The sequence below is a fragment of the Leucopleurus acutus genome (assembly GCF_964270905.1).
Source record: "Leucopleurus acutus genome assembly, chromosome: 5".
NCBI lineage: Eukaryota > Metazoa > Chordata > Mammalia > Artiodactyla > Delphinidae > Leucopleurus > Leucopleurus acutus.
The window spans coordinates 38,925,694-38,948,594 of record NC_139147.1 but is presented as its reverse complement, the minus strand read 5'-3'; the positions used below and the strand labels follow the sequence as shown (position 1 = coordinate 38,948,594).

Genomic DNA, 22,901 nt, shown 5'->3' with positions numbered 1-22,901 from the left:
TGTTGCAGGAATACCAGGGACTCACAATAAGGAACCCACAAAGAACTTGAGATCAACTACTGTCTCACAAGCATTATGCAGAATCTTTTTGAAAATGCAGTAATGCTGCATTTAGCACATGCTGTTTGCTTTAAAGCACAGTTAGCAAATCATCTGAAATAGTTATTTAGAATGTTATTAAAAGTTAACATTTTGTTATATATACTACAACATAATTGTTATGAAGTTATTTCCATTTAACAATAAAATCATCCATTGTGGAAGAAGATGCAAAAATACTTTGAGACATTTATATTTCTAATTTTATGCCATGTAATATTGTTTAATCAACACAGAGATACATATTACATAGAAAAACTGGAAAATAAACTAAAAACAGAGACAGTGTAAACAGGCTCATTCCTTTATGACACCTTGCTAGTGCTGGTTTTGTGTGGCTCGCAGTCAACATGGAACTGTCTCCTCCTCTTGTTTCCATATCCTCAACAATAAACAATATAGGCTCTGAATGCTCCGGGGGGGTCACAATTATTCTCACCCTTCCCTTAGTTGTGATAGAAGAACTGAACTACCCTGAGGTTATAGTCATTCTCTGACTTTGAAGCCAATTAAATAAGTATCAATCGATTGTATAATTTAGTTATCTTATTTCAGGAAAATATTATGCAAATTTGTCATATATAGAACAATAAGCAAGATCCTGTGGAAGGCCTTGTATCCCACTTATAAATTATTTATACTTTTCAAATGCATTCTTTCTCAATCCTTTAAAGAAAAAAATACATTCAAGCTAATCAACAATAATATACCATTTACAAATAGGCATTCCATGTACATCATGGTAAAAAATTGTAGTATAAAATAACCCAGGAAGAAAAATTAATTTGAAGAAATATGACATATATTGTCATATTTTTAACCAGTAGAAAAAAATAATTTAATAAAGGATTGAAATATACTTCACTAATTTCATTACCATCATCACATTTATGGAATCAGTTAACATGATGATCATATAATTTTGTCTTCCAAGTAGAACACTTTTAAAAGTGAAGAGAAAATATTAATTATATAGAATAACAAGTGTGAACCAGAATGATTCTGGGAAAATGAGGGCTATCATCTTTTAAATTTTGACCATATATACATATAGCAAAATTTAATTTCATCCTGACATAGAAAATAAAGCTTCAATTCTAGAGAAAAAGGTGGCAGAAGAAAGATCAGAAAAGTGTGATGGTGGGGAAGAGAGTTGTGTTGTTTATCTGTGATGATTAATTTTACGTGTCAACTTGACTACACTATGCGGTACCCAGATATTTGGTCCAAAATTCATTATTTGGGGAATTCTAGTAAGAGTGTTTTGGGAAACGATTAACATTTAAATCAGTGGACTGAGTAAAGCAGATTCCTCTCCCTAATATGGGTGAGGCTTATCTGATAAGTTGAAGGCCTGAATAGAACAAAAAGGCTGACCCTCACACAAATAGGAGAGTATTCCTGTCTGATGGCAACTGAGCTGGCACATCAGCCTTTTTCCTGTCTTCAGATCAAACTGAAACATCTGGGTCTTGAGCCTGCTGACTTTCAGACTGGAACTATAACATCATCTCTTCTGGCTTCTCAGGCCTTTAGACTCAGACTGGAACTAAGTCATCAGCTCTTCTGGGTGTCTAGCTTGCAGACTCAGCCTGCAGATCTTGGAATCTGCACCTTTGTAACAAATCCCATTAGTTCTTTTTCTCTATAGAACCCTGACAAATATAGAATCCTTACAAACAGACCCTGGGGTATTTCTTTTATGGGGAGTGACCACAGGGAGCACTGGGAGGTGAGATAGGAAGGGAAGGAAGTCAATCAAGCGTGTGTTATTGAGCAGATTACCCTGTGGGCAGCTGCATGCAATCCTGCTGTGGAACTCAGACAATGTAGGGCTTGCCTCTGAGTCACCTTGCTTGATGGGCAAGGGAGAGGAGTATTTAGGGAATATTGACCAATACTCATTGGTGTTCGGTTGGGGATTGCTGGGGTGGGGATGCAGGTGTTATTTCCCTGGCACCCCTGGTCTACTCGGTGCACAGAAATGGTGTGTGCCAAAGGGATATGGGCAAGTCACCCCCAGTATCTGCCTCAGTGAAGTAAAATACACAGTTCTGCCTGTTCAAGTAATTTATTAGAAGTGAGAATTTATATAACATATGGTCCCCTGAAGCATGGTTCAGCATTCCCTTTAGATCCAGAACGCAGAATTTGAATTATAAGCAAGTGCAAAAGCAGATAATATGCTTAGCATGTATTTCTGTGAAACTTTTAGGAAGACCTCTAGGTTACCAAAATCAAGTCATATAATACAATACTGTTATGTTATTTCTGAATTACTCAATATGTTGACTAGTCTTTGTTCCTAAGAATTATCTTCCCTAGGTTTTTTTTTTTAACACTCAACCCTCCCACCCCTCACAAACACACACACACACACTGATAGATACACATAGATCTGATTCGACATATATCTCTGGCTACTCTTTCTCATATTCTGTTGGATTGTCTTCTTGTATTTAACCTTTAAATATTGAGGTCACCAAGAATGGGATTCCCAATCTGTTCTCACATAATTCTCTAGGACCTTTTAGCCACACCCATCTCTGCAGTTTCTATCTACTCATTAACCACTCCCAGGTTTATATCCTAGAGCAGTTCTGTACCACAAGCTACACTCATGTATATGCAACGCCTATTTGACATGTCCAGTTGGATGTTGAAAAGACATGGCACACTCAGTATGTCCAAAAGGAACTCAGAGTCTCCCACTGACTGATACATTCTCCCCTGATATGTTCTTCTTCCAGCAATTTCTAGTTCTATAAATACCACCAGCCTCCATCCAGCTACATACACCAGACACCTCCTCTTCCCTTATCTTTTCTATAATCAATCAATTAATCATCAAGTTTGGTTGACTTATTTCCTAAATAATTTTGAAATCTACTCGTTGCTTTTTTATATCTCCACAACCTTTCTTTCATTTAGTCTACCACAAAAGTGAATGGCCTCCACCATGTCAGCTTTTTACACCTCTAAATCTGATGACATCAATTTTCTGGTTAAAACCTTGCATGGTAAATCTTTTCTCTTAGGATTAAAAGAAAAATAATCAGCATAGTCTTTAAGTCCTATATGATCTACACAGGTCTTTACTCTCATGCCTTGTAACACTCAATTCATTCTTTGAATTCCAGTTAATTATACTTTCTTTTGAGTACTTTAATGAATATGTTTTTTAACTTTATACAAACTGTCTGAAATGCTCCATTTTGGGGGGATTATTTGCCTTTTTAACTCTTTTAAATCTTAACTCAAATATTTGCTGAGGGCAATCATTCATTACCCTCACATTTGGTCAGATATCTCTGCTGCATGTTCTCTTTTTCATCTCTGTATAATTTTTAAAAGGCATTTTTGTATCCTCAGTGTCTAGTATAGTGCTTTATACAAAATCTGTGCTTAATAAATAAATTATTAAATGGGGGAACACTCTAATTTTTAATTTTCTTATTATCATTTTAATACATTAATTTTAAAATATTAAAAACTGCTTAACTGAAATTTTGTTGGGGCCTGCATTTGTATGTAAAATTAATATTAAATGCTCATGTCACAAACCTTACATTGAGTTTTATTCTTACACATATTTAATTTAATTAAATGTCTACTGCTGATTCTCTTCCTGGTATAAATTTTCTGCATTAGATAATATTAGATAACAACTTTCCATGATTATACAAATGGCAATTTTTTTTTAATTTTTTTATTTTTTTTGTGGTACGTGGGCCTCTCACTGTTGTGGCCTCTCCCATTGCGGAGCACAGGCTCCGGACGCGCAGGCTCAGTGGCCATGGCTCACGGGCCCAGCCGCTCTGCGGCACGTGGGATCTTACCAGACCAGGGCACGAACCCATGTCCCCTGCATCGGCAGGCGGACTCTCAACCACTGTGCCAACAGGGAAGCCCGGCAATTTGTTTTTTAATGCATATACCGCATAAATAACTTTTCTCTCCTCATCTGATTTTGACAGGGGAAGCACTCAATTGTGAGCAGATTATTTATATAATCAGTCAAAATTCTAGTTTACAGTTCCATGAAATGTCAGCATTCGTCTTTAAACATAAGACGTTAGCAATGTACACAAAATTACATTTCTTTTTACATCAAAACTACAGTAATGTGATATTATCCCAAACTTGACTCTTTCTCATATACTTTAAATTTTTTTATTTTATTGGAGTATAGTTGATTTACAACGTTGTGTTAGTTTCAGGTGTACAACAAAGTGATTCAGTTATACATATACATATATTCATTCTTTTTTAGATTCTTTTCTCATATAGGTTTTCACAGAATATTAAGTAGAGTTCCCGGTGCTATACAGTAAGTAGATCCTTGTTGCTTATCTATCTCATATATAGTAGTATCTGTGTGTTCATCCCAAGCTTCTGATTTATCTCCCCCTGCCACAGTGTTTACTTTAAAATAACATTTTGAATATGTAACATTTTACATGGCCTAAAAGTCAAAATATTTTATTTTATTTTTAAGTTAATTTTTATTGGAGTATAGTTGCTTTACAATGTTGTGTTAATGGGAAGGAAATCTAAAAAAGAGTGGATATATGTATCAATTTTTTTTAATAACAGGAAATAATTTGGGCTTTAATAGATTTTTATTAATAATAAAGATCTCTATCATTACTATTCCTATTATATTTAATCACTTTATTGTATCCATAAGGGGGCTGATCAAGCACTGTTATCAAATTATCAATAACATTCTAGAAATACCATTAGATTAATGTAGAACTCCTATTCTTACTGAGATATCTCAACCAACAAAAAGACAATAACAACAAAAAAAAAACAAAAAACCTGTATTCATCTCAAAAACTGAGTTAATTTTAAGAATCTTCAATTTCCAGGATTTCTTCAAAATATTTATTTTAATAACTGCAAACCCCCAAGGTAAACATATTTTTCTGTATTATTTATATATCAAAATGAATGGGGAATTTTTCAGGAGCAGCACAATGCACAGTAGATAATAATTTTATAAAGTAATCTTCAAATTTATGCATATATTATTCTATTAATATTTTTACTAATCCAGATGTGAATAGGAGTCAGAAAGTAAATACCACATATCCAAACCTTTCAATGCATGTCTTTGCCAAGTTACTATTAAGAATTACATTTTTTTTTGCCCCTGTCCATATATAAGTTATTTGTAGATTTTCTTCTTGGTTGTAGTTTTTCATTAAAAAGGATGGGGAATATTTTTTTAACCAAAGTTTACTTATATAGTAATCCCACACTTGCTTTGGAAATGATCTCTCTATTTTCCAGTCTAGGTGCAATATAAGTTGCATTTCACCTTGCTCTACTTCTTCACAAAACAGAAAGGCACTTTTTCTCTTTTTCTTCAGTACTTTGTGGATGTGGATGATATTCTGTTTTTAAATTACTAGTATAATGTATCGTATTGTACCAATTAAACAGAAAAGGGGCAGTTCGTAAAAATGCATTATCATTACCACTATTAATTCACACTTGCTTTATCCTATACATTAAACTCAGATTTTTATTTTTACAAACTAATAATTTCCATGTTTGTTTTAAAATGTCTTCAAATAAGTCAACTCTAACAACATCATATTTATTGAATATAAATTTAGGTACACAGTAGTATAATATTTATTACATATAATATGTAATGTTTATAATGTTACTATATATACACACATATGAATGAAAGGGAACAGTAAATAATTAGATTTAAATATTTCAGGATATATACTGCTATTATAAAACACTGCACTTAGTGAAATATGTATTTTTTTTTACATGTCTGCTTCATTCACCAGATTTTGAGCATTCAAAATCTCAGACCTTAACCTATTCGATTGTGTGTTGTCAGATCCTAACAAAATACTTGATATGTTGTAAGAGTTCTTTAAAGATTAGATGACTATATGAATATTTCCTATTTCTCTCAAAATGCAAGCAAATGAGGAAGTTTTGCACAAGCATATAAAAATAGGGATATGGTCATTCATCTACAAATAATTTTTCACTACTTACTAACAGGCAAAATATGCAGATACTTTAAAAGCATCATGTTTCCTCTCCAAGGTTTCTTTTTGTAGGAAAAATATTATTCTTTAGAGTCCATCTTTAAAATTAATAAGATGGGGAAAAAACCCACACTTTTTAAAAGTATGGGTTTATTTATTTTACTAATCTGACAAATTCTGGGGCTAATTTATAAAGAAGCAGAAGTACTTTCAAGAGATAGATTAGGGCTTTCCTGGTGGCGCAGTGGTTGAGAGTCCGCCTGCCGATGCAGGGGACACGGATTCGTGCCCCGGTCCGGGAAGATCCCACATGCCGCGGAGCGGCTGGGCCCGTTAGCCATGGCCGCTGAGCATGCGCGTCCGGAGCCTGTGCTCCGCAACGGGAGAGGCCACAACAGTGAGAAGCCCGCGTACCGCAAAAAAAAAAAAAAAAAAAAAAAAAAATTGGTTTTTAAAGTTATTATTCAAAATTTTAAAAGCTTTATGAACTTGGGAAGTAAAGACACCTCCTATCTTATTTGAATGATTCAGTATTTGAATCAAAGTAAAGATATTGATACAGGGGAATGGATTTTCCATATTTTTAACAAAGATTTTAGAAAACTGAAAAGATCTGTGATGAAACTACTATTAAATCACCTAATGGACAATCGGCAAGCACAGCTATGAAAATATTTAGTGTCAGTGGTTCAACAATATTTATTCATCTCTAAGGGTTTTGTAGGTAGGTAAATAAAAATAAGTTTTAAGTCAATATCTTACCAATAAAAAAAAAAACTTATTCTGTAATCAAAGAAATACAACCGAAATTTAAACTTATATAAAAGTAACATCTAGCCTGTTATGATGGTGATGGCCAAATTGCTAATATAAGAGAAGCAACTATAAATGAATATCTAATATTAGTTTACTGTATCATTCCACAGTGTATAATATATTGGGGGAACAAAGATGGTTTATAGCTTAAAGCAGTAGTGATTTGCATTGCTCATGGCATGTGGATCTTTGGGTGCAAAGTGTTATCTTGACAATTTTATTTGTCCACAAAAATCATTTCCTATGAGCACTCCCAAATGATTCATTTAACAAACAGTTTTATAGGTCTTAAAACATGCAAGGCACAGTACTATTACTCATTTCTATCCATTGTCTCACTAGAATTGCAACATTAAAACACTATAACATAGTATACTTTTTCACATTGTAACACCTAAAACTCACGTGTTAGTTTTCATAAACAATGCTACTGAGTGCTTAGCATATTCTTAGAAAAGTAAGCTCATCAGAGCAGAGATTATTTCTATTTTGTTCACTGGTTTATCCTCAGTCCTAGAATAACTCCTAGACTTCAGTTAAATATTTGTTGGATAAATGAATGAAGAATGACTTTTTGTAATTTTTCCCCACTACTGGTTAGGACCACTAGTGTGTTATAAAATCAAATTTATTTGTCACAGCTATCTTCTGATAAAATACTTGGCCAGTAAGTCATTATCGTAAATGCTCTGTATGCACTGGCTCATTGAATTCTTTCATACAGCATATAAGGTAGGTTCTGTTGACCTATCATACAGAACATGAAACTAAGGCTCAGAGAAGTAACTCACTCTAGTTACACAATCATAAATCACCTCAGGCAGTTTGAATCTCTTTTTCCTGACCTTAGTCACTCCTCAATAACTTTGTTTCCTGTTCTCTTTTAGACGACAAGAGAGATTGATGTTTTTGGTAATAAGCTCTGTGTCCTCTATTCATCTGCAAAACCAACTCTTTCTCCAGCTGGATGAATTGGAACCTGGCCCAAGATTTGCTTTTGCTCTATATGATCTGCAAGTTTTAAAACATATCTGATAATGTTTCTGAGTTCTATGCATAACCTGTCAGTCTACCTGTTTCTCTTTCCCTTCCTTCCTTCCTCCCTTCCACCCTCCTTTCCTTCCTCCTTCCCTCCCTTCCTTCCTACCTCCCACCCTCCCTTTCTTTCTTTTTTAACTCTCTCACATCTGCCTCTCACATCCTTTTCCTCTCTAACAGCTGAAAATATTCTTTGGGTGAAGGTGGTTAAAAGGTACAAACTTACAATAATAAGATTAATAATTTCTGGGATGTAATGTACATCATGGTGACTACAATTAATAATACTGTAGTGTATATTTAAAAGTTGCTGAGAGGGCTTCCCTGGTAGCGCAGTGGTTGAGAGTCCCCCTGCCGATGCAGGGGACACGGATTCGTGCCCCGGTCCGGGAAGATCCCACATGCAGCGGAGCGGCTAGGCCCATGAGCCATGGCCGCTGAGCCTGCGTGTCCGGAGCCTGTGCTCCACAATGGGAGAGGCCACAACAGTGAGAGGCTCGCGTACCGCAAAAAATAAATAAATAAAAGTTGCTGAGAGAGTAGATCTTAAAAGTTCTTATCACAAGAAAAAAATTGTAATTATGTGAGGTGATGGATATTAACTAACCATTATGGTAATCATTTTGCAATAGATACATATACTGAATAATTATGTTGTGCACCTTAAGCTACTTCAATGTTACATTTCAATTATACATCAATAAAACTGGAGAAAAAAATATATGTATATATATATATATATATTCTCTTATATTATTCATTACAATATATCCTTCTCATCCATATTCCTCTCCTCCACGAACAACAAAGAAATATTCCCACAGAAAATTTTTGTCAAGGAGAATTTAGAAACTTTTAAATATTTTACAGATGAAAGAGTTGTGATTCTTTATAGCAATTGTATTACATAAAGTTTTCTGAACAATTTGTTTAGCACCCTTGTAAAGATCTCTTGCTAATTACATTAATACTAAAGAAAATTATGCACCAGTTCACCTTTGTGAAACCACTTTAGAGTTTACTCTGAGATAGTGGCTCTCAGTTAGGGACGATTTTGCCCCCCAAGGACATTTGACAATGTCTGGAGACACTTTTGGTTGTTACAGTGTAGGGGAGAGGTAGAAGTGATATCTCTGGCATCTTATGAGTAGAAGCCAGGAATACAGATGAGCATCGTACCATGCACCAGACAGACCCTCCACGACAAAGAACTACCTGAAGCAAAATGTCACTAGTGTCCTCCTCTAAAATATTGACATTTACTCACTTCATTACCTATATCTCTTCCATGTTACAACAGACTAGGAAATACTAGAGAACTGTGAAACTGTGTGTATCTATATGGGGTGCTTGGACTTCTAGAATGAAGGAAATGCTGAATACTCTAAGACCATCATGATACTTTCCTGAAATAAAAAAAACTACAAATCAAGCTCAATCTATACCTCAAGGCCTACCACATTTTATTAGGAGCAGTGGGTTGATATACCCAGAGTTAACCAGAACCATTTCAGCTACAGCACTATCTGCTATTCATTCCCTCTGCATAAGACTGACTTTTTCTAAGATGTCTAATTTATTTTTCCTGTTTGTAATTTTGCAGTAAAACTGAAACTTTCACTTTCCTTTTAGTGCTCACAATACTCTTTCATAATGCTCAAAACTGTCAAGTACTTTTCCTTTAAGAGTCTGTTAAATTCCTATAATTCTAGTAAAAATTTATTCTTGTGGCCATCATTTATTTATTTAACAAATATGTATAAATTACATGTATGTATAATATGTACAAGATACTTTACTACTACTATTCAAGTGCTACATCTCCACAGCAATTTTGTCCCAATAAGAAAGATAAATCATGTATGGTTCAAAATAATGCAAAATTCAAAACTGAAAGGATGAAATTTCACTCTGATGAAATATTATGGGAGTTATGGAAGAAGAGATTATAGATATTTGTCAGAAACCAAGAAAGTTACCTAGAGAAGTGGTACTTAAAAAAGTTCAAACAATACATAGTATTTGAACTGGCAGAATTTTTCTAGAGGGAAAGAAAAGAAGGGAACCCTAGGCAAAGAGTTGGACAAGGGTTGGTGTAGAGATGAGTGTGGGCTGTATATGAGACATCTAGAAGTACTGTAAAGTATAGGGTGCGTTATCTGAAAAGGGGTGCTAAGAGTGACATTATAAGGGATTGTATTTTCAAAGCCTTGAATTTCAGGCTGAAGAATCCAGATATTATGTTAGAGGCAATGAGAAATCATCTTAAGTTTGTGATCAAGTGAATGTCAGGCTCTGAGCCAGGTTTTAGGAGATATTTGGCAGTGTGTAAAACTGGTTGGATCAGTGAGCAATTTAAAGCAAATTCTGTCTCTATGATAAAGTTGAGCCACTAGGAAGATCTTAAGAAGAAAACATAGCAGTAAAAATATAGATAATAAATGCATCAACATTTTGCCTATATTCTAATTCATAAATTTCTACAATTGTGGGCTCTAGAGTGCATTACTTTAAGTGCATTTTCTCTGTATCTCATTTATTATTCTTACTTTTTTAGCTTAAATTAATTGTTTCTCCAATATTTTATTCCATTTATTAGAATAACTAAAATTTATGAAATAAAGAAATTTATAATTTAGATATTTGTAATAATTAAATAATAAAATAAAGAGAATTTAGGAATTTATCAAATGAAACTCTCCTATATTAATATTCTGAAGTGGTGATGTAAAATGCATAGTTTTGATTCAATATTGTTGATAGAGTTAGTTGTGCTTGGGAGGGCAGAAACAAATTCAACTAGTTGATGGCTTCAGCACTGGAGATGGATTTCTTAGGAAAAGGGATCAGGAAGGCTGCTTGTCAAATTTCATCATTAGATAGGACATTTTAACACTCTGAAAGCTCATTTTTGGAAAAAAGCCTTCATATCAACATTTAAAAGAAAAAAATAGAAAAACTAAACTCGTGTTTCTAAACATTTTCAAGCTATTTATGTTTTTGATGCTTTTTTAAAGAACATTTATCAAAAGCACCATGAAATGGATTCATCATGGGGACACAAAATGAAATAATAAACAATGAAATGAACACATTTAAAGTTGTTTTAGGTTTTATAAATCTACCATGGGATGCCTTAAGCATTTAATGTTTATTTAACAAACATATAACATTAATACATGATGTATAGTTTAGTTCAAATATAATGATTTACCATAAAACTATAAGACAATGTAGAAGTTGACATTGTATTTCCTGTTTGTTAGCCATTTAGTCAACTACCAGGTTCATTTTTATTTAATACATTATCTAATCTTTAAAATGTCCCTTCACATATAATTTTGGTAAATATGAGAAAGGCCAAAATCATCATCATTCAATCACCATCATCATCAACAATAAAAAATTTAATAATCCTTAAGTTATTAGTATATTTTGAAATATATTTAAATTGAGAAAACTGGAATGAAAAAATAAGAAGTTCTCCATGAAATTTCTCCTTTAGCATGAGGATATTTTGTTTGTAGCTTTTGTTAATGAAAAGGAAAAAATATTTTAAAAATTATTTTAATTCTCCTGATATCACCAATTTTGTTTGATTTTTATCAGTGTTGGTGAATAGTATATGTCCTAGGCAAAAACTACAAAGAAAATCTTCTTAATATTCTTTCTACTTATTTCATAGTTTCCTTGTTTGTATTCTCAAAAAAGGATAGAAAGGGTTTGCTAAACTTTCTAAAAATTTTTCATTGGGGTATAGTTGCTTTACAATGTTGTGTCAGTTTCTACTGTACAGCAAAGTGAATCAGCTATATGTATACATATATCCCCTCTTTTTTGGATTTCCTTCCCATTTAGGTCACTGCAGAGCACTGAGTAGAGTTCCCTGTGCTATACAGTAGTTTCTCATTAGTTATCTATTTTATACATTGTATCAATAGTGTATATATGTCAATCTCCATCTCCCAATTCATCACACCTCCCTTTTCCAGCTTGGTATCCATATGCTTGCTCTCTACGTCTGTGTCTCTATTTCTGCTTTGCCAATACGATCATCTATACCATTTTTCTAGATTCCACATATATGTGTTAATATACGATATTTGTTTTTCTCTTTCTGACTTACTTCACTCTGTGTGACAGACTCTAGGTCCATCCATGTCTCTACAAATGACCCAATTTCATTCCTTTTTATGGCTGAGTAATATTCCATTGTATATATGTACCACATCTTCTTTATCCATTCCTCTGTTGATGGACATTTAGGTTGCTTCCACATCCTGGCTATTGTAAATAGTGCTGCAAAGAATATTGGGGTGCATGTGCCTTTTTGAATTATGGTTTTCTCTGGGTATATGCTGGGTCCTATAGTAGTTCTATTTTTAGATTTTTAAGGAACCTCCATACTGTTCTCCATAGTGGTTGTATCAATTTACATTCTCACCAACAGTGCAAGAGGGTTCCCTTTTCTCCACATCCTCTCCAGCATTTATTTTTTCTAGATTTTTTGATGATGGCCATTCTAACCAGTGTGAAGTGATACCTCATTGTAGTTTTGATTTGCATTTCTCTACCAATTAGTCATTCTGAGCATCTTTTCATGTGCCTCTTAGCCATCTGTATGTCTTCTTTGGAGAAATGTCTATTTAGGTCTTCCACCCATTTTCTGATTGGGTTGTTTTTTTTTTTTTTTTTGATATTGAGCTGCATGAACTGTTTGTGTATTTTAGAGATTAATCCTTTGTCAGTTGCTTTGTTTGCAAATATTTTCTCACATTCTGAGTGTTGTCTTTTCGTCTTGTTTATGGTTTCTTTTGCTGTGCAAAAGCTTTGAAGTTTCATTAGGTCCCATTTGTTTTTTTTTGTTTGTTTTTATTTCCATTTCTCTAGTAGGTGGGTCAAAAGAGATCTTGCTGTGATTTATGTCAAAGAGTTATCTGCCTATGTTTTCCTCTAAGAGTTTTATAGTGTCTGGCCTTACATTTAGGTCTTTAATTCATTTTGAGTTTATTTTTGTGTCTGGTGTTAGGTAGTGTTCTAATTTCATTCTTTTACATGTAGCTGTGCAGTTTTCACAGCACCATTTATTGAAGAGGCTGTTTTTTCTCCATTGTATATTCTTGCCTCCTTTGTCATAGATTAGGTGACCATATGTGCGTGGGTTTATCTCTGGGCTTTCTATCCTGTTCCATTGATCTATATTTCTGTTTTTCTGCTAGTACCATACTGTCTTGATTATTGTAGTTTTCTAGTATAGACTGAAGTCAGGGAGCCTGGTTCCTCCAGTCCCGTTTTTCTTTCTCAAGATTGCTTTGGCTATTCAGGGTCTTTTGTGTTTCCATACAAATTGTAAACTTTTTTGTCTAGTTCTGTGAAAAATGCCATTGGTAATTTTATAGGGATTGTGTTGAATCAGTAGATTGCTTTGGGTAGTATATTCATTTTCACAATATTGTTTCTCCCAATCCAAGAACATAGTATAGCTCTCCATCTGTTTGCTAAACATCTTTGCATTCAGAAGGTATGTTACCTTCCTAATAATGATAATGATAAAAATAATGCCAAGCATGTATAATGAATTATCTGATTTAATCCTTACTCCCATCCCCCAAAATAAGAAGTACAGTTTCCAGATGAGGAAATTAAAGTTTAAAGTGACTAGCATGAAGTCACATAGGGGAACTTGGATTCCAACCTAACCTTGCACTTCAAAAAATAAGATATTGATTCTCAAGTCACATTGTATTCAAAATACATTTTGTTAAAAATGTTTATATTTCACCCCAGAAGTTTTTAATCTGTATTGTGACAACAAACATTGTGGTCTCCTAAAGTATGGGCCCATCTGTCTATAGGCATAGCTTACACACCATCTCAAGGAATCCATGGACTCTGATCACCACCCACTCATGGGCTCTAATGTGACCATCCTAGACTGAAAACAAGAACTAATACTTCCCTGGTGGCACAGTGGTTAAGAATCTACCTGCCAATGCAGGGGACACGGGCTTGATCCCTGGTCCAGGAAGATCCCACATGCTACAGAGCAACTAAGCCCGTGTGCCACAACTACTGAGCCTGTGCTCTAGAACCCATGAGCCACAACTACTGAGCCCGTGTGCCACAACTACTGAAGTGTATGCTCTAGGGCCCCTGTGCTGCAACTGCTGCGCTTGCTGCAACTACTGAAGCTCACGCGCCTACAGCCCATGCTCTGCAACAGGAGAAGCCACCGCAATGAGAAGCCACACACTGCAACAAAGAGTAACCCCTGCTCACTGCAACTAGAGAAAGCCTGAGTGCAGCAACAAAGACCCAACACAGCCATAAATAAAAAACGAAACAAAACAAACAAGAACAAGAGGAACTAAATCACAAATTAAAAAATATTAGGCAGCATAAAAGAAAACTGAAAAGGCATTTTGGAGGGCAGTATAAAACTTTCTGCACTTAATAATCATTTAAATCATTGGCCTAGTTCCTGAAAATATAAACAAAATTTTCCCTTTTAAAAAGAAATGCAAGGTTTATCCTTAGTATATTACTAGAGATTTAAAATTATCCTACCTTGCAATTATAATATAAAAACATTGGATTCTTTTACAAATTTAAGATATATTATGAAATTATATGTATTATATTTCCTGTATTATGACAAATCTTGCTACTTTGGCATTCTATGAATTACCTCATTATCAACTCATTCCTAACTCATCAATTATTCCCAACTATGTCAAAAGGAATGACATAATAAGAAAATGGAAGTATGATTAAATCATATAGAGTGGTGGTGTCCAATACAGTAACAACCAGTCATATGTGGCTATTTAAATGTAAATTGATTAAAATTAACTAAAATTTAAACAGCAGTTCCTTAGAAGATCCACATTGCAAATTCTGAGTAGCTATATGTAGCTAGCTATTGGCTACTATTTTAGGACAGATATAGAACATTTCCATCATCACAGTAACTTCTTTTAGACAGTGCTAGTGTGGAAAGATTATGCAAGAGTGATATAAATCATTACTGTTACCGATCCCTATTTACTTATATAAATCATCACTGTTGCTCAGGTTATACATTTTCTTTCATGGTGGTGGGAAAGAAGTCTAGAAATAAAACACCATCATTGTAGCTTTGTTTGGTTGTTTGTTGGTTGTTTAGCTTTCATGCTCTCAGTTGAGAATTAAGAATCTTTCATTTTCTGATTATAATTGCAAGAAGGGAATTGTCAGAGGAAGATATCTCAAAATTATTAGATAAGACAATAAACACAAAGAGAAAATAGAAGTCAAGAATCTAGTGAAAATGGTGAAACAGAGTCTTCACTTATTCTAGATTAATTTTAGTAAACTCAAAAATCAATAAGTGAAAAATTTGTTTATAAGGAAAAAAAAGGAAGAATTTCATCACGTAATATTTTGCAACATGATTTTGCTAAAAAGAATATATGACAATACTCTTTCATCTTTGATAATTTCTGCACATAAGAATTTATACAGTTTACAAGTGGAAAAATGTTGTAGGTATTTGATGATAAAGAAATTAAAGCATTCATTAAAAAAAATTAGTGCTTATAAATCTAAAAATGAAAATGTTTTACAATTTTGGAAAAAAGATATTTTTACTCCCTTCAAAAAAATTATGAACCATCAAAGTTTTTTAAAGTATTACATTCTGACAACGCAGGTGCAGGAAGAACCAGAAGCAATGATAAATACAACACATTAAGAATGTATTTGAAATCTGAACTCCGTATTTACAATATGGATATGTTCCAGGATCATGCATGACACTTGTTGCCCATTTTGGGTACATATATCAGCAAACCCAGAAAAATATGAAATAGAAATTCAGTCTTGCTATATTTAAATTCTTATTAAAAGTCTAATAAAGTTGTTTTACACTATCCCTTTCTCCTTTACTATTACATCTACACATTATTCAAAACATAACTTAAAAACCTAAAAACAAAAACCCTAAGAATAAAATGTCTATTAGACCCAGGTGATGAATGGTAATTACATTCTTTCCTGATCTTATCAAGGATTAATGTAATAAAGTTTAACATATTTATTGATTATATTTGTCTTAATTACAAATGTAATCAAATTCATAATAATTTGTAATTACAAATTTACAAATATGAACAAAATTCCTGAAGATGAAAAATAAACTCTGAGGACTGACACTACCTGACTTGAAGACTTAGCATAAAGCTCCCTTAATCAAGAGAGTGTGGTATTGGTGAAAAAAATAAACAAATAGATCAATGGAACAGAATAGAAGGCCAGAAAGAACCTTACATAAATATAGTCATCCGACTTTTACTGAAGGAGCAAAGGCAATTCAATGAAGAAAGGACAATCTTTTTAACAAATGGCACTGGAACAACTGGTCATCCATATGCAAAGACATGGATCTAAACACAGACTTGACATCTTTCACAATAATTAATTCTAAATGCATCATAGATCTAAATGTAAAATGCAAAACTATAAAACTTCTAGAAGATAACATAGGAAAAAACTAGGTGACCTTGAGTTTGGTTTTACACTTTTTAGATATAACACCAACAGCATAATCTCTGGGAAAAAAAACTGATAAGCTAGAATTCATTAAAATTAAATGTTTGCTCTTGAGAAAAATCACTGTTAAAAGAATGAAAAGACAAGGGGGGAAGTATTTGCAAAGGACATATCTGACAAATGACTGGTATCCAAGGTGCACAAAAACCTCTTAAAATGCAACAATAATTATAAAAAAAAAACAATTAAAAAATTTCCAAAGATCTAAGCAGACACCTCAACAAATACACACAAATGGAAAATAAGCATATGAAAAGATGCTCAGCATCAAATGTCATTATTGAATTGCAAATTAAAACAATAAGGAGATACCACTATACACTATTTACAGTGGCCAAAATCTGAAACACTGACACCACCAAATGCTAATGAAGATGTGGAGTAACAGGAACTCTCATTCACTGCTGGTGGGAATGCAGAATGATTCAGCCACCCTAGAGGATAGTTTGCAGTTTCTTACAAACTAAACATGGTCTTCCCATAATAAGATATATAGTATAAGGTAAACATATTTCTTTTTATGGTCACTTTATCTGTCTTTTGCTAAAATGTGGTTTAATTAAAATTCAAATGACTTTTTTACTTGAAGGAGCTGAAAACTTATGTTTACACAAAAACCTGTGCATGAATATTTATAGTAGTTGTTTTCATAATTGCCAGAATTTAGAAGTAACTAAGATATCCTTTAGTAGAGGAATGGATAAACACACATTGGTACATGCAGACAGTGAAATATTATACAGCAATAAAAAGAAATGTGCTATACGCCACAGAAAGACATATTGGAATCTTAAATGCATATTGCTAAATGAAAGTGGACTGTCTGAAAAGGTTACATCCTATATAATGCCAACTATATGACATTCTAGAAAAGGCAAAACTGTACAGCCAATTAAAAGACCGATGTTTGTCAGGAAATTGCGGGGAGGAAAGGAGCAATCAAGAAGTAAAGCACAGGGGTTTAAGGGCAGTGAAATTATTTTGTATGATACTGTAACTATGGCTACATGACATTATACATTGGTCAAGAACTATACAACATAAAGAGTGAACTCTAATGTAAATTATAAATTTTAGTTAACAATAATCTATCAGTATTAGTTCATCAATTGTAAAAGATATACCACAATAATGCAAAACGTTAATAATAGGAGAAACTGTGAGGGAGGGGGATAAGAGTGTATTTGGGACCTCTGTGCTTTCTGATCAATTTTTCTGTTAACTAAAAACTGCTCTAAAAAATAAACCCTATTGATTAAAAAAAAAAAAGTCTATTGAACCCAGATCGTAAATAGTAAAGACAATCTTTGCTGATATATTAAGAGCTAATACAATAAAGTTTAATATATCAATTGATTACAGTAGTTTTCTAACCATATGTTTTTCTCTTAGAAAAATGTGTGTGTGTGTGTGTGTGTGTGTGTGTGTGTATTATAGTTCATTCAGAAAGTAAAATTAGAACAATCTGAAAGTATTGGGACATTAAATATGCAGTCTCTTTGAAAAAAATCAGCTTTTAACTATCTTTTAAAAATAGATTTATAAAATGGAATTAGTTTTTAAATTGAAAGTTTAAAATACTAGATAGTAATAATTTATGTTTATTTTCTCAATATTAGGTTTTACTTGCCAAAATCATTTGTCTCATTTGATTATCTTATTTTTATTCTCTATTAAAATGACTCAAAATTATCTTCAAAAGGTACATTGATATCTGTACTATATATAGATCACATCATTTGGGGACTATTTTTGACTGTCTTTTTGTGAAATTAATTTACATGCTTAAGATAATGTTAAAACTTCTAAAAAGTTTCATAAATACATATTTTATAAACTTGATTAAGAAAGACCACTTGAGAGTATATTATTTTAATCTATGAATTTCTTAATTTTTAAACTTGAGAATCTACTCACAAACATATACACTCCACTGGGCTTTAATAACACAAAAAATGTTATTTCTATTAATAATACAAACTTTACAGTAACATTTTTAATCTCTGCCCTTAGATCACTTAAAATATTTGGTGATCCAATTACTTTTAATATTTTGATACTGCAAGGACTAAATAAAATATTCTTATCATATATAAAAGAAGACAAATTAACTCATGACCAACATGTGCCAGTAATACATTACTATGGGTAATATAATAAATGAATGTATCTTCCTTGAAAAAGTTGAAAAATAGAGGTTGGGATCTCAAGTAGAGGTTGTACATTAGGCCACCTTTCTTAATGTAGTTAAATGTATTTTTTGTGAAGCGACATAGATCACTTCATGATTCTAGCATGTACACATTTCACGAGCTTTGCAAAATATTTTGGGCTCTATTAAAAATACTTCCAAGGCATCCTCATATATAAATGTGGCATTTTGTTACCTAAAAGAATCACTTATTTTAATTTGGAAAATTTAATCTAAAGATAGTTTTCATTTCACCGTCCCTGGTTCCTTTTATATTCTGTGCCTCTGGGCCATAGAAAATGTGTGGTAGACAAAATAATTAGAAAATCAGCATTTTACAAATGAGATGCCAGATGAGTGAGATATGTTATTTTAAAATGCAACTTGTAACATTCACCTTTATGTGTAATATGGCCTGAAAAATTTAATCAAGTGCTTTCTATAATAAATAGAAAAGTAGTGGAAGCATAGTTGATACAACTAACACAGGACAATTTAGAAGATGCTGACCTGGGCTAAAGAGGTATGCAGGTTTGTGTAGGGAGGATTGAGTAGGTGGGAATTAATTATCTTTTATAAATTAAAAAGGACAAATGCCAAAATCTGCACTTAATGAAGAATCTCTGCCTACATTTGAAAATATTTCTGTTCTGTATCATGTATATCTATAGTGGAAATGAAGTTATAAACAAAATAATAAGAAAGCCTCCAAACCCATCTGTATTGAATCTCTTCTGTTATACACAGAATTTTATTTTTTACTCTATTTTATTGAAACAAGTAGAACCAAAGGTAGACTGATAAAGTACATTAGATGGTCCAGAAAAGTAGTAGACATGTATAGTCAAGAATTCAGTTCCTCTAGGCACAAAGTAATTCCGTCTAAAAGAGCAAAACAAGAAAGGAATCTTTTTAGAAATACATTTTTTAACATAATATGTTAAAGAGAGACTGGATTAATTGTACTATTTATTTGCACATTAACTAGAACGGAAATAAAAGCCTCAAGACGGCAAAGATCGGGACTGTAAACTGACCATTTAACTCTTTATATTATTATAGTAATGAATCCAGGAGCGTTCTGGTTATTAAAGGTATATAATGCATTTCTCATTTTTAGTCACTAACCTAATTGATCTCATCTAAAACACACAATTTCAACACTGCAGCTTCCAAAGTCACTCCCTCCCTTCATTTCTTTTTTTTTTCTTACCAGTTGCTTACACTGAATTTGTTTAGGCTCACAAGCAGGTTCTCTTCTATAACTTATTTTAACTATGTATTGTTTTAAAAGTTGATGATGTGCATGTATAGTTACTTATTTTATAGGCAAAGCATGGCACAAAAGAAATACTAAACAAATATTACTGATAGCATAAGATTTCATGATTTAATGATTATATATAATGTACCTTACAACACATATACACTTAAAATTTGCGTTCTTATTTATCCTTACTGGCAGTTCAGTGCCACAGTACCAAAATGCTTTCTCAGAACACTCATTACTCTGAAATATTTTACTAATCTGTCTCTTGTATTTTCCTTTTCAATAACAGTTGATTTTCATGTAATTTTGTCAATGTCACACATAGAAAATGAATATTCACTTATTTTCTTCTTTTCTGTGTTTTGTACATAGTCCTTTCTGTTAGTGGAGATACAATATTCTTACTGAGAATGAAATAAAATCTGACTTATACAATCTGTTCATCTAAAATTTAAATCAGACAAATAAAAAGTTATTCTTTTAAAGGGATTTGTATAAAAATAGGAAGATGAATTAGAATTTCCATCTAAAAAAAAATAGAGTAGCTTTTTCCAGTGCTCAGGTGCAAAGTATGCTATTACCTATTATTTGATATTTGCAAGTATTTGTGGTTCACAGTGAAAAATCTACATTTTCTTAAATTTCAAGTTTAAAGAAACTCTCTTCCATCACAGTGACATTAAAATTTTAAGATTAATATTTTATAAGGAAATGATTGCTGTGATATATTGTATAGGCTGAGTCCTATTAAACTGTATATCACAGGGTAACAGATTTAAAACATTTAGCCCTAGAAACATAACTCCTCCTCCAATTTGTTCTCATCATGTTCCTTAGCACTATGTGTTTTACCCTTATGTCTTATTTCTCATCAAACTTGCCTTTCCACAATAACACAGGATTTTTATTTCAGGTGTAGTCATAACTTCCCATTATTGTAGGGATATATACTTACTCTTGTCAGTCACCACAGAAAACAATGGCATCTCTTCTGCTCTGGGGGTCCAAAAAGCTGTTCCACTATTTGGGCCAGTCTTTGCAGTTACTCATAATAGGAACATTGCAAAATCATGTGGAATCCTAAATTTATGTCACATACATTCTAGACTAACCACCTTTTTCCTTTTCCAATTCTTCTATTTTCCCCCACCTGCATCCATGGAATTTCCACATCATACATACTGCAATGTGCATTTATGTGGAGCCATGATCTGTTGTCTCTGGAAATATATATTGAGATCCTTTTATCACTATTCTTAGGTGTTTATGAAGACCACACCCAATTTGATCACTTTGTTCTAATTTTGATGCAAACTGGTACTAAATGTCCCTCTCCACTTTCCATTCCTCAGTTCACCCCTGGGGAATGTTCTGCATCCCTAAAGGAACATTAAGTATTATTATCAGTTAGTTTTAATTAACTTCACGTACTTGAATGATGGTATGCTAAAATGCTAGAAAAAATAATTTATATAGATCTGGTCTCTGCCTTCTAGCCATTTACATATTAAACCACGATAGAATGAGTTGTTATTTTTAATTGGCCATCAAGTATAACATTTTTCATGTAAAGCTTTATAAAAATTGTCTTCCTCCATGAAGTTTGCTTAATAATGCACACTGAAATATGGTGAACAGCTAAAAATGCTCAGAAAGTATATATTTATAATAGTTCCATTTTGGACTCCAGAGAAAGTGAAAATGACTTTGGAAGCTAACAACTGGCATCTTATAGCTAGGCTGAAATAGGCTGAACAGATATAAACAATTCTCTAGAATCTAAACAATAATCAGATAAGGCCACTCTATGCCTGTGGGGTGGAATAAGAAAAGGCAAGTTTATTCCATAACCAGGTCTAAAAGGGGACACAGACCAAGATGTTCAGCAACTACATAAATTAGCATGATTAACCACACATCTTTATAATAGCAAATCTAATTTTGTTTTAATATTTGTGCTTTGTAGGTAAAAGTTACCAACATACACATCACTGAATTGCCCCCAATCCTGACAGCATCTAATTCAGAACCCTCTTCACAATATTTAGAACAAACCCAAATTCTCTAACAAGTCTCTCCTAACTCTTTCTTCCCTACACCCAGAGATTTATCTGGTATGTTTTCTTCTGTGCCATAGCAAACTAAATAAACACAATTTTGCTAGACTACTGGTAGGTTTCCAGGGCTCTCTGGCTGGTGATCTTTAATATTCCTTATGACTTGATTTTTATTATTTTTCTTTTATTATATATTGAAAATTACAGTTGAATTAATAATCAAAGATTATTTTTAAACAGTCTTATTTGGCTTTATATATAAGTGAAAAAAAAGTTTAAATTAAAATGCTGGTGATCTGGGTCCTCTAGACACATCAAATTACATAATTTTCCATATTTGAAAAACATATTGATTAAATAAAAAGAAATAGAAAAGAAATGTTGCTATAGACTGAATGTTAATGTTTCCCCAAAGTTCATATGCTGAAACCTAATCCCCAATGTGATAATATTAGGAGGTAAGGACTTTGGAAGATCATAACTAGGATTAGTACCCTAACGAAGGAGATCGCAGAGACTCCTTAGCCCCTTCTGCTGCATGGGGACAGAGAAGATGGCCAGCTATGAGCCAGAGTGAGGGTCCTCACCAGACACTGAATGTGCCTCCTCCTTGATCTTGAATTTTTGGCCCCCAAGACAGTGAGAAATAAATTTCTGTTGCTTATAAACCACCCAGTCTATGGTGTTTTTGTTATAGCAGCCTGAACCTGAGGCACGAGATAGATGGGCCCCAGGTCAGCAGCTGGATTTTGTTCTCTGTGGACAGAAACTCCAAAATATCAATAGCAGGACAATTGAGAGAAGAGGCTGGGCCC

At 33.1% G+C, this 22,901-nt stretch overlaps 1 protein-coding gene across 7 annotated transcripts in view; it reads right to left on the bottom strand.

Moving 5' to 3' along the window:
• The window catches only part of CADM2 (cell adhesion molecule 2), a gene marked incomplete at both ends in the record, with an annotated part of 1,072,922 nt that overhangs the window by 103,467 nt on the left and 946,554 nt on the right, over positions 1–22,901 (bottom strand). The window lies entirely within an intron of this gene.